Below are 13734 nucleotides of genomic sequence, written 5' to 3' on the forward strand. Positions count from 1 at the left end.
CTGCAAAACCAATCAGAATAATATTTATTGAGTCAGAGTCACTAGCCCGTGCCAAACTCTGGTTTTAACAACCAGAATGCCACTGGTTGTCAAGCCAGCTCATGACAACCTTGTCCAGTGTGTCAGCCTGCAGAGCAGTGATCACAGCCCCCAGTCATCTCTGGCCAATGAGCACTGGTGGGCTTGGCCACAGAAGGATATAGTTTCATCACCACCCTTCTGTCTGCATCTTTCTTCTCCTTGAGATGTTTCCACCTTCCTGGTAAGGACTGGAGAAAGGGATGGTGACCTAGTTTATAACTCAGCTGGCCCAGCTCACAGCTTAAAGCACTGGTGGAGATGTGCTGGTGCTAAAATGCTGGATTATGAGCTGTGGTGCAGACACACAACCTTTTGTGTTACTTTTATGTGAGTGTCAAAAACAACCACAGAAAATACTGGGAGAAGCACTGATCATATATAAAACTAGTGCTAACTGTGCTGGAGCTGGCCTGCCAGAGCCCATGCTACTGCAAGAGAGGAATTGGGAGGAATACAAACCATAAACCAGAAACCTTTCTATTAATAAAACATCCCAGTGTAAAAAATCAGTTAAAAATCAATATTAAGTCTTGAGTAAATCAGAGAAAGTAGACCAATAATAAACATTAAAGACCTATGGATTAGTCCATATCTAACACAAAGTTACTTCTCCAAGATTTTTTTCTGCGTGCTACAACAGATTTCCTGCGTGATCTTGGCCAAGATGCATAATTTATCTCTGCTGTGATGTTAGAAATACTTCCCTACCTTACAACAGCTTATGTTGTGAGTCACTGAGTGTGAAAGAGTGCTTTCTATATAAGATTATACCAAGTCCTGAAGAAGGGAGAAGACCTGCAAAAAGCAGATGAAAATGGGATGAGTTCAGTTGTCCTTGGAATCAGCAGGAGCTGAGGGCATGGCAGACATTCAGGTGTTCTCAACTCAGTCTCTTGCTAAGGAAGCATTTCCCTAACCAGCATCCAGGGAGCAGGTTTAGCAGAGGGGCAAATATTTACACTCGTTATACTCCATGGACAAATTGATTAATTGCAAAAAAATGTTGTTTGAGTTATCATTGGCCCCACTTGTAGAAAATATTTCAGTGGAGTCAGGACTGATTCTTCTCCCAAAGAATGAGTTTCTGGTAAGGTGTTGGGAAATGTCTAAGTAAATGTCTGGAAGAAGACAGGGGTGAGCATTAGCAGGTGACTGGGCACGTTACTCCTTACGGTGTTACACACATTCCACTGAGTAAAACACAATGGGAAACACTGGACAGTGCCAGCATTTGGGAAGACACCAGTACTTTGAATTCATCTGATGGCTAAATCAAGTGATATTTTTTTATGAGTGGGTTTTATACCCTTTAAAATTATTTCCAGCTGTTAGCAGTGTAATAACTATGGGTAGATCAGAACAAACAGCACTGACCATTTCTGTGGACAGACTAGAATCTTCTACCTGCAGCTGAGTTCCCTTCCCTGGCTGTTACCTTTATTGCCTTATGTATAGCAGAGAATCAACACTTCAGCTTTGCAGCACTCTTTGTCATGTCCAGGTAATTAAAAGAATGCCACTGCACCTGGTTGAACTATAAAAATGTCCTTATAAAAGTCTCAGCAGCATTTAATATTTTATTCATTGCTATGTTGTTGTGTTTTGCCTGCAGTAAAACAGCCTCATGGAAGGGAGACAGTACCACTGAAGGCTAACAAACACTCTCTCTTCAACATGTTATGTTAGCTTTGTGCCTTTTTTCTCCTTCCAGTTTTGAATCCTTGTTTTTAACAATCTTTCTCATTTCACGAAAGAAAAAAAACCAAACCCAACATTTCTTTTGCTAGAAGCAGGGAACCAGAACAGGCTGTGTTGGAGCTTTCATTTCTTTTCCATATGTGGAAAAGACTGTCTGAAAACTTTATTTCCCAGGGAAATATATTCCATGTTTTCATCTTGTAATGCCTGAATAATTGCCTTGCATATAACATTATATCTCCTGTTAGTGACTGAGGAACTAGAAGGAAAAATAAAACTGTTTAATATATACAAAATAACATTGATAGTTTTATTACAGAAGGTGTAGGAAGCCAAACCACACAAGCACAGACATAACTATCAAAGGAAAACTAGAAAGTTGTTGACACCAGCTGCTCAGAAATAAATTTTCAGGTCCCCCAAAGTCATGTGATTGGCATACAGATTTTCAGTTTTCAAAACACAGGTCCAGTGTGTTCTTATTTGTCTTCACTTTTTGATATGCTGGGGAATCACATGAAACCAGCTTTATTTTACATATGTGGAGGCTGAAAACTTTTTGTTTAATAGAGATTCTTGAGTGCTACGACTCCAGTGTCTACAGATTTCAGAAAATCATCACCAAGACCACGTGACCAGCAGTAACGTGCAACTTTAGTCTATTTTTCTATCAAAAAAACTGATGTTCCATCCATGCAATTCCCTGTGGGCTTGCTATTTTTTTCCATCCAGCAACCTTGTCTCAGAGAAAAAGAGCTCTGTCTAGGATTTGCAGACATCTTGTTGCACAAAGGGAAGCCAAAGCAAGTTGGGACATCATGAAATTCCCACTATGTTCTGTGTATGCTCAATTGCCCATAAGTGCATATGCAGTATGTCTGACTCATCCCCAAATCCTGGATGTGAGTATAGGAGCCCCAGGTGGAGATTGTGCCAACAGTGCAATAAGCAACATGACTAACATCTATCATATGTATTTTGTTTTCTCATCCTTTTTTTCAAGGGAAGGACCTCGTGTCTTGGCAGGTACCATTAGAGCTCTCTTTGCATCTAAGAACACAAGCTCTAGGAATTGCATCTCCCACGGGAAGCAGGAGGTGGTGATGTTTGCAATGGCCATGAGCCCCTGAGGAGTTCATTATTTACTTTGGGATGTGTCCCATCCCCTGCCCAGACAAGCTACATTGTCATTTTTGCAGAATCCTGTTTACCAAGGGAAGTGGCTGCCAGTGAGGTGTTTAGTCTGAAACTCTGGATGAGGGAGTGTGCCAAGTCCAGCCATTTGAGCATCTTGCTGTAATGTCCAAAATTTACAATGAGAAAAAAAAAAAGGAGAGAAGGCTTAGAGGAAAAAAATTCAGAATGGTATTCAGTGTAACTGTACTGAGCTGTGTGAAGGTCAACAGATGAAATGAATATGCCAAACCCAAGCCAAATCAGTGGCACAATCAACCATAGGCTGGAAGTCCAGAATCAGGGAACAGTCCACCCCACTGTGACTTTCATCCAACACCAACCCATTGATACAATTTTTAAAAGCCTCAGCAAACACAACCTATACTTTCTCATGTAGTTTGACAAATCCAAACATGAAGTGATTGTGCTGATGTGAAAAGCAATCCTCATTCTAGATAGAAAGCAAAAAATCACTCATTCAGTTTTACTAAGTACATTCAGTGACAGCACCAGTGCTGCCAATTCTGGCCATTAGGTCTTATAATATTTCCTGTTTTTCTGAAAACAAGAAATTATGTGCATCTCATGACAAATGAATGCCCTGAATTTCTAGCCTTAATGATTGCAAAGCAGGGCTTGAAGACCTGAATGGGTGTGCCTCACAACCTTAGAAAACCCAAAGGCAAATTGAAAAAATGCATTTTATTGTTTTTGATCATCCTTGTGATTTTAAGTCATGCATGACTTTTCTTGGAGGCCTGACTCACAGCTTTTAAATGTTCATGTGGGGCTGCAGTGCCTCACAAAGAATGAAGGGCAACTGTAAGAAATGCACCCAGGTGATAGGTATGGGGCAACCAAGCAAATATGAAGCATTTTGTATTTCTCAGCAATTTTTGTTTCATGTTGGCAAACATGAGGAGTCTGACACTCCTGGTGTTTTATGGGAACAGAGAAAGCTGAGGAAGAGCAAGGGGAGGAGAGGAAGGATTCCTGCCTAACTCAAAAAAATAGGTGAAAGTTGATCCTGAGAAAAAAATAAACTGAATCTAACTGCTACCGCTGTGTTAATGAAGGGTTAGGAGGGCAGAGAGGGAAGGCATGTGTTTATATCGCAGAGCTGGTAATAAGGGATTGTTCTTCTCGCCCTGGTTCTGCCACTGACTCATTCAGCAGGGTTAGGCCTACATCAGTTCTCACTTCAGAGCAGATTAGACTTAACTACAGACCCAGCTGCTGTCACATTTACTCGTGTTGAGTAACACTTTCTTCCCTGGTGACACTATTTGTGACAGAAGAAAATCCATAGTTCACAGAAGGTGAATGACTGAGCCCCATTGTAGTTACAGAAAAGAAGCATCTGCAGCACAGAGGTGCTCTAAGGCTTGGCTGATTAGGTCTTTGCCTAAAGCACCTCTTAATTAGTTGAGCCATATGTAGATATTGGGATCTGCATCTCTCCAGGCTTTCCTTTAGGAACAAACAAGCAGGAACTAAGGAAGATTTGCGAGCTGAGGTTTGCTCAGTTGGCAATTCACCCACTCATCTGAGTAGCTGGCAAGGTGATGAAGGGCCACCTCTACCCTCTTCCATGCTTAACTCTGAATCAACACAGAGGTTGAAGAACACAATATCTTTGTGGAGTTGCTTCTAAAAATCCTTGTCCTTAAGCCTAAGATGCTCTGTTCCAGGACTGAGCTGAGTTTGGAGCCCAGCACAGACCCCATTTGTAGAACTTGAGCCTTGAGCACATAACGGCACATCAAGATCCAAACTCTTTAGCAATCACTGACAGCATGAGAGAGCATCTCAGTAAACCCTTCCAGGAAGGTTTTTTCATCTTAAACAAATGTTCGGTTGAAAAATAAAGTTTTAACAATCTGCCAGTTGCACAGATCCCCAGGCAACATTTGTTCAGGAATTATTTGGTTAATACTGATGAGTATTATCAACATTAATATATATATTATTTAGAGGTGCCAATTAATATGATATATCTGCTTTTGTCAATGCTGGTACTGTGCCATGCCTCATCTCCCCTTGGAGGCATCCTTTGTAGAGTGGCTGCAGATCTGTTAATAAGCACTAAATTAGAAACTAAATTTTACAGAAACTACATCCATTTTAATTGTATTATTGTGGCTATATTGTTTAAATATCAGAAGTGAAATTTTTTCTTGATTCCTCCTCACATTTCAAATAAACTACTTATTTGTGGTGTTATGGAGGCCTGTCAATTTTTACTTTTGATTTGAATTGTTTCACATCTATGTTTGCTCAGTGATCTCGAAGAAAACATTGCCTTGCTACATTTTCCAACTCCCAAGTTATCTACTTCACCTTTATTGCCATTAGTCCAGTACACAAAAATCAGGCTGGACAGCTAAAGATCACATGGTATTAAATGCACACTTCAGGACTTATAGCTGCTGTAAACCCCCCACCTTTTTGCTCACTGGCTCAAGAACATGTTCCCCTTTTACTACACACCCATAACTTACAGCAATATAAAACCACATCACTGTTTTTCCTGATAATTTTGCCACCCTGCTATTTTATGAGCCAGTTGGTTGGTCTGTGAGTACATGCACCAGGTACTGTATCTTGATGAGGGAATTGGATTATCGCCAAATAAAACAGTCAGACTATTATTATGGCTAATGCACCAGAAGTGTTTGCAATGGGTTTTTAAATAATCCTCTACATTTATATTGCACTATTCATCCTGAAGAGATCCGAGGTGCTGTGGAGGCTGATAATGGGTCTTTCTGCTCATTGCTAAAACATGACTGCTGCTAAGCTGGAGAAATAGTGACCATCCTGCACAAACAACATTAGCGAGCGCAGCAGGTAATGAAGCAAACAATAATATTGCCATTTGAAATTGCAAGGTAATTGCTTGATTTGGAATTTGATGAGGACATAAGAGCTGATACGCTTTTGCTTGTAAAAATATGCTCCAAAGTATTTTGTGGTCGTTTCATCACTTTTGAGCGATGATGGTGCTTCCAGCATTCGGTTCCCTGTCACCACACTCAGTGCAGTATTTCCACCTGAGCTTGAGGACAAGGCTGTGACTTGGGCAAGGTCCATTTGTGAAAGGTTCATTTCTAGCAGCGCATGAGTTCCTCTAAAATATTTCCTAAGCAGCCCAGTGACTTGTGAAGCCCAACTCCCCTTGGCTCAGGACCTGAGCACACACAGCTTTACTCACTACAGCCCAAACACGTGACACGTGTGGGAAGGTGGATGACAGGCAGCCTTCTGCCAGGGGTGCGTAGGTGCTTTGCTGATGTCTGAGTTGTAATGCAGATAATACCATTCTATTTAACAGACAGCTAATCTTCCCTAAGTGTAGTAGGAGGATATACAGCATTCTACTGGACTTAGATGATGCATCATCAGTGCATTCCCACAGTCTGCTCTAACTTCTGCTTTGGGGCTGCCTCTGCTAGGTATACTTGAAGGTTTAGAAGATCAGAATTGAACACAGGGAAGGTGAGAAGTTCTTCTATTATGTCGCTTTTTAAAATTCACTTTGCTGCTACATGTAGTTATGAAAGGACTCAGTTATTACCTGAAATAGCAGATAGTTCCTCACAGACTGTCCATATCATGCCTCCTGTATAACCTATCATTATATGAATGGAACTGTACCACAAGGGAAGACAACTGACCAGACCTTTCCTTGAAAAATTATTGCCAAAGGCAGATGGAAAGTACTAAACCAGCATACACCAAAGCTGAAATCTTGCTTATAGGGAAGATAAAGGAAAAAATCACTATAGAAGTAATGGTTTGTGTCCAAATTGGTTCTAACACCAAATTTTTTTGCAAATTAAAGATTACCTGGACTCTACAGTTGAGTGTCATTTTTGAAACCAGGAGCCCAACGCAGAAAAGAGTTTCCCAACCAGAGTCTTGAGACCTAGGGTAAAAAAGATGCATCCCTGGCAGTGGACCCAAAGCCTGTGCCATGAATCCATTACAGTGAGCACTGATGTCCCAGGACATCTTTATCCTTACACCAGTCTCCTCTCCCCTCACTCTCAGTACTGGAACCGAGATACTTGCACTGCAGTGCTGTTTTCTCTCTGGCTCCCATGTATCAAGCACCATAAGTCAAAGAGATGGTGCTTGTTTTTTGTACTTAACTGCAATCATTAGGCAAATTATTTACAAGGGTGCACAGGGATTTAGCAGTAGGATTCCCATTAATATGGTCAGACATACATGGCTAAATTTTTGGCACAAAAATTTCCCTGCACAGTATTGCCTTAATAATCTCTTTAACTTCAATAGTTTGTTCTGTCTATATAGAGATGCTATAGACAAACTGAAGGTAAAACTTCCCAGATTTTAATCACTCAAAAGTCAATATTCCCTTTCTTCAGGCTCCTTAAGCCAGAAGAAACCCTGTGAAGTTGCATGACAAAAGGACAATATGCCAAATTAAAAGCACTGTAATAGCTGAAACCAATTGCTATCGATCAGTCCTCTGGAGGCTGATAACTCAACTGTTCTCTGAAAATAAATTTTTACAAATTCCTTAGGAGTCAACACTGATGCAATCACTTACTCACAGTAACAAGGGATAGCCTGTGCTGACTCAGTGTTATTCTTCATTTAAATATGTCAGAAGGTATCAAAATACCAAACTTCAATAAAAGAGAGGATGGAGACTACAGACATCGACAGTAGTTTGTGTAATGTTAATCATGACAGCATATTTCGTCACCATAACCTAACTCAAATAAGTATACAAACACAGTCATAAAGACACCACCAGTGAAGGTATTTAGCTTTAATGGTGAAGTTGTTATCAATCATTTTGGTTGTTTAACCACTGATCCCCCTGCAAAACATGCCAGTAGTACAGAACAAATTTTGGGGATTTGATGAGGGGTTGGGACCTCAGGGTAGAAAGATGGTTTACAACATTACTGCACCAACATTCAAATAGCTTCAGGGCCAATGCAAGAACCAAGAGGGAATGCTTCTGGGAGAAGGAACCACAACAGTTGTTCCAAGGCATGTGTGAATCGGAGTGCCCATTCTGGATTGTTACATCTCTGCAAAACCACTAAAATGGAATAAAAGGATAAAACTGTGGGGGACTTGCAGCTGGCAGACCCTGTCTTAGCTCAGAGTTATGAGCTACACACAGAAGGTACTAACTGAAATTCTATGGCTTGTGTTACCAAAGAGGGCAGACTGGATGACCCATTTCTAGCATTTCCCATTTATCAGAAGGAAGGAACCTATTTTGACTTCTTTGGTGTCCAGTTGCAACCTCCCTATTGCAAACACAAAGCATTACCAAGTCATGCCTGCAACACCTACCTGGGGAAATGACTACACGAGCTACAGGGCAGCTGACCCAGAGCATAACCCATTTTTATGGCCAGCAGCTAAGAGATAAATACTGTACTTTTGCTTGTAAACTGAACTCATTTGGTCTGGGCTCAGTGAAAACCAATAATCCTGCAGCTTGGAAGGATTATTGGTTGACATTTTTACCAAGTCATTTTTCACAGCAGAACACGACTTTCACTGTATTATTGAAGTTGTAAATGTTTGTCTCAGCATTCTTTTCTTGATAATATCACCAAGAATTAGGGAATATGTTTGCTAAAACTGAACCCTATTCAAGAGTGTGAGCTTCTGGACCACACTTTGTTAGCCAGCCCTGCTTTCTCAGGAGGGTTCATAACTCTTCAGAATCGAGACAGTAGCTGTACAAGTTGGATCCTGCAGCTCCATACGACCTCCCTCCATGCAGGAGGATGCACCATCAGCAAACCTTACACACGTGCATGTCAGGCTGCAGGACTGGGCTGTAAATCCGCAGAAAGGAAGAAAGAGGACAGGACTGCACGGATGTTTTAGGATGAAAACAATGTCTCAAAGAGGAACGATAACTAGAGATCTCCAGTGCACCTAAAACGCCTCCTGATTTCACAAGAGGCCATGGCTAATGGAGGGAACGTTGTTTGGTAAGGAATTGATGCAATAAACCCCCAGTCATTTTCTTTGTTGGGTATCCAGCTGGACACCGTGAACAGAAAACCTGACTACATCATGTGAGTGTGTTGTGTTTTTACCTTCCAGGGGAGATTAGTTTCCATTAGATTGCAAGTTAATTAACAATAAATGTAGTTTATTGTTATTACAATTGTTTCCAATTTGCAAAACATTACATACCAACAAAAAAATCTCTTTATTTTAAGATGAGATTTTTACCCTCGTATGAAATCTATAATTTTAAACTATTTTGGAGAGCTACACAACAAATTAATTTAGTACACTAAACTCATGATTTCTGACCATGACTGAATAGAAATCTGACCACAAATTGACTATCCAGAAAAAGTGATTAGCAAATAACAAAGGACAAAATAAAAAAGAAATGCTGTTCTACACCAATTTCCAATTTATACAAAATTAAGTCCTATCTAAGTGGTTAAAAAGGAAGAATGTTTTCAGGAGCAAGTACCTTAGATCAAAGATCGATGCACAAGAAAACAAATTGCCTCAGAGTGTGGTAACACAGTTTAATAGAATAATTTTACAGCTAGCAAGCCATATTGTGAAAGAAAAGTGATTTAAAAAGATGAACTTGATAAAACTGCCTTTCAGATTGCCTCACAAGCACTCAATCTTTGGTGACTTAACCAAAACACATGTTCAAAGAATTACGAGTTCTACATCTCTGGCATCTCTAAGGCAGATCTTGCTGCTATCTACAGTGTCATGTGGGAGAAAAATGGGATTCAAGAGATATGCACACACATACATATAAAAGCCAAAAGCAGCCTCTACATTAGACTATGTATTAAAACTATCACCTAGACCTGGCCAAGAATAAGGTCCCAGCATGCTAACTGCTGCATAAATAAACAGCTCCACTGACTTCCAACAAAGGATGGAAAACAAATATTAGGGCTCTGACTCACACACAGATGGCAAATGACTGGAGTGATGAGCCTTTGAGTCAGCTCCTACCTGCTTCAGCTCCATTTAGCTTGTGGCTACAGAATTGTCACCATCAATAGCCTGGGCTAAAACACCTCAGCAAGGTCCAGCCCAGCTGAGGCACCACATACAGAACTCTCTTTCCCTAACACACCTCCTTGGGAAGGCTGCTAAATACAGGCAACAGACGCAGACCTGAATGTAATTCTCAAATTTCCTCTGGTTTAGAAGTGGGGAACTGGGTCACAGAGAGACAGTTTTCTCAAGGACAGGTAGGTACAACTAGAAAGCTGAAGCTGTGTTTGCAGAATCAGCAAATCTGGGGGAGAAGCCCATCCAATAGTAGAGGAAACCAAAATTCTGTGACTTGAAGGGGTCTGCTAGGCTGAAGGAACACCAAGTTTTACACTGGCTATAATGACTCCATGTTTTGTGGTTTGCCACCTTTTGTAGCAAACACTGGTCCCTGCCGATACATCCAGATACCAATTGAGTTGTGCTCAAGTGAGACAACAACTCTCAATCCCCTGTAGGCAGCCAAAAAAATGAACTCCCTCTGGAACTGCAGTAGCCATTTATTAGTTCAGGAATATAAAGGAGAGATGTAAAGCAAACTAATTACATTTGATGGGGGCTTTTTGGATCTGGATTCTGAGTTACAGAAGAGATTGGGAATGGCCGTTTATTGTCAAGCCTCCAAAAGGAGATTGAGGGCAAAGGAGAAACAAGGATGTTGCTATTATTTACGTTGCTTGAGCACTGGCCATTGGAAATGCATTTCTCATTGAGTGATTAACAGTCATCCAGCACAAAGAGCAAATAAAAACCTTGTCTAATTCAGTCAATCCCATTCTCTCTGCCCTTACTGCATTAAATCACATGAAACTGGCTGTTTTATTTACTGTCACTTCTTAATATCATTACTGTGCTGTGATGTCATGTTTCAAAATCAGGAATAATTAAAAAACCACAAGAGATCTTTAACTAAAGTTCTTTGCTCTTGAAAATCGTTAACTTTAGGCTTCATTTATCTCCCTGTAGATAGATTCACATCCCTGCACAGATGAAGTTACCAAAATCAATAGAGCTTTGCAGAGGCACAGGGGGTCAGTCTGTGCAGAGCTCCTCTGACTTCATGAGCAAAGCACTCGCTGCTGGGTCCCAGCTTCCGTCTGCATTTGGGTTTAAAAAGGTTTCTCAGCTCTAGAACACACTGTAAAACCCCTTGATTAAGTCATTATGATGCATAATTCCCTGGCATGCCAAGAATCTAGTCCCAAATTGATACAAAGGCAAGTCTGCTAAGGATGAATGGGTATTCTGGGGTTTTATTGTGAAAACTCAGAATTACATACCCTGAACTTCTGGTATGGAGTTTGCTCACTGTTAGAATGCCTGACAGATTAAATGCAATCACCCTCACTGTTGCCTAATGAAAGACTATCACGGTCCCACTCCTGCTGTTTTGTGAGGCCAGTGGGTTTTGTGTCGGCTCAGTGCTTCTCCCCACGCTCAGTGAGCTGGGGCAGGACACTCCTCCTGGCTTGGATGGCTGAATTCCCAGCACGGGACAATCTCCCAGCTGGGGCGTTTCGGTGTTGCTTTATTGCCTACAACAGCCTGCCCAAATAAGTAAAAGCCTTGCATTGAGGTTATTTGAAAGAGTCTAAAAGAACTGAGCTTTCTGAAAGAGCATTTTAGGGCCTGAGCAGGCCCTGGTATCAGCATCATTACTAAGATGCCTACAGGCTTAATTCCCTCGATGAACCTGGGCTCTGTACCCAGCCATGGCAATGAAGATGGACAAACGCAATTCAAAGCACGGAGCACTGCAAAGGTCCATCATTAAAAAATGAGCTCAAAAGCAAATTTCTTTTTGCTTTTGTTAAAGATTGGCAGCAGGTTTGGATAACTAGTCATGGTAGCATCAGCTTCCTTCACACTTAGTTAACAGGACATCATTTCACTTAAAAAGATTGAGGGGACAGTATTACATGCTCAGACAGCACAGCGATGAATGTGCTATAATACCTGGGGAGACAGATTAGTTTGCTATTTCTGCTCACAGCCTTCTCCTAGGAGCACAGAAATGCCATCTCAGCATGCTTTTTCTGAGGATTAGAAAATCATAATAAACACAAGGATATACCATGGGAGTTACAGCTAATTTCTTGCTATAATTTGCAGCAATTTACACATAATCATTTGAAAAGACTGCACAGTGCCAACAGCCGAGTGTCTGCTGAAATGGTGCAAATCGAGAGAATGAGAAATGCAGTTAGGGCTGAAGAAACCTCCAGAAGGGTCGTTTGGGATATTAGGTTCACAAGTTCTTCCTTGCAGTTGAATAATGCAGGAGATTTTATTTTACCATATGGAGCCCAGTTTCTTAGGCTATAGGTGGATGGAATGAGCTTCATACCAACTGCTTTTAGACTTCAGAAAAGTTCTACCAAACAGCAATGTAGTCGCTGTATTTCTCTTTTTTTTACATGAAGGGCTTTTTTTTAATTATTGAAAAAAAAAGAAGCTTCAAACAGTAGGCACTAGCACCACAACATTTTCATGCAAACACACATTTGAGAAGGTAATAAAACTGTAGTAAAACTATTGAATTAGGGTTCAGAAATATGTTTTAATATCAATATTTATTTTGTGCATATGAAAATTACTGAAATAACATTACACATTCACTTCTTTAATCATAATTTCTATTCAAAGATCTGGATTGATTATAGAAGAGGAAAACATCTATACACTGTACATTTGTATTTTTGTCCATTTATTACTTAAAATAATTCAAAACAATTTGAAAGGGGAATAAAAACAAATGTGCCCCCAGACTGGAACTCTGCATGTAAAACAAACATGAGTTATGAACCTCCATGAAGAGAGATTTATAGTAGAAATATTAGTGTTGCTACAAACTTCTTTCACAGGGTCATCAACAGAGGGGATATGGAAAAAGGGGGGGGTGAAATGATTTATTAAAAGAATACATTATCTTCTAAAGGAAAGATGTTTAATCTAGGAATCATTAACACTTGACCCAGGGTAAAGGTTACTAGTAGTACCAGGAGCAGATGTAGCTTTGACTTAAATAAGGGAGAAGTACATGAGCAGATGCAGAGCTGATTTAAAAGGGAAAAGCACAGAAGCAAGCACACTCCTGGGAGGGCTGATATAGAGGACAGGAAAGCTCCAAGGCACCCAGGTAACTTGTAACTTGTAAAGTGAGCTTGAATTTTAGTGATTTATTTCAAAAACACGAGATACATAAATTTCTATTGGAAAATCGAATAGCAAAGAATTTAAAAGCATGTCTAACTTTAAACTGTTAGTAGTTTTAATGAATAGTTACTTCTTTTTTTTTTTTCCCAGAAGGCACCAAAAGGAACTGGGCACCTATATTTTATCCATGCTCAGTGGAAACTCTTTGCCTAAATCTTACTCATATTTTGGAACTGTCATCCAGTGGGACTCTCTGTACGCTAAGTAAGGCTCAGATATGTCACTAAAATGCTGTCTCACAGCATTTTGAGTATCACTAATGTGATACCAATGTATCACCAATGTTGAATGCCTGTCTCTCCTGGCAGCATTATGTCTTTGGAAGACACAGCTCTGAAACAAAGCTGCAGATCAATCACAAATGGACCGTGCAAGTGTTCATGTTGCACCTGCTATAGGAGGATGAAGCAACACTCCAGACCAACCTTGACTTGTGGGTTCAAGGGACACACAAAGTTTTAGTTATCATCTTGAGGCACAAGTTCTTGACTTCTTATTTCATGAATACTCACA

This window comes from Manacus candei, unplaced genomic scaffold, assembly GCF_025592945.1.
Source record: "Manacus candei isolate 608988 ecotype Guabito, Panama unplaced genomic scaffold, ASM2559294v1 h1tg000046l, whole genome shotgun sequence".
Classification (NCBI taxonomy): Eukaryota; Metazoa; Chordata; class Aves; order Passeriformes; family Pipridae; genus Manacus; species Manacus candei.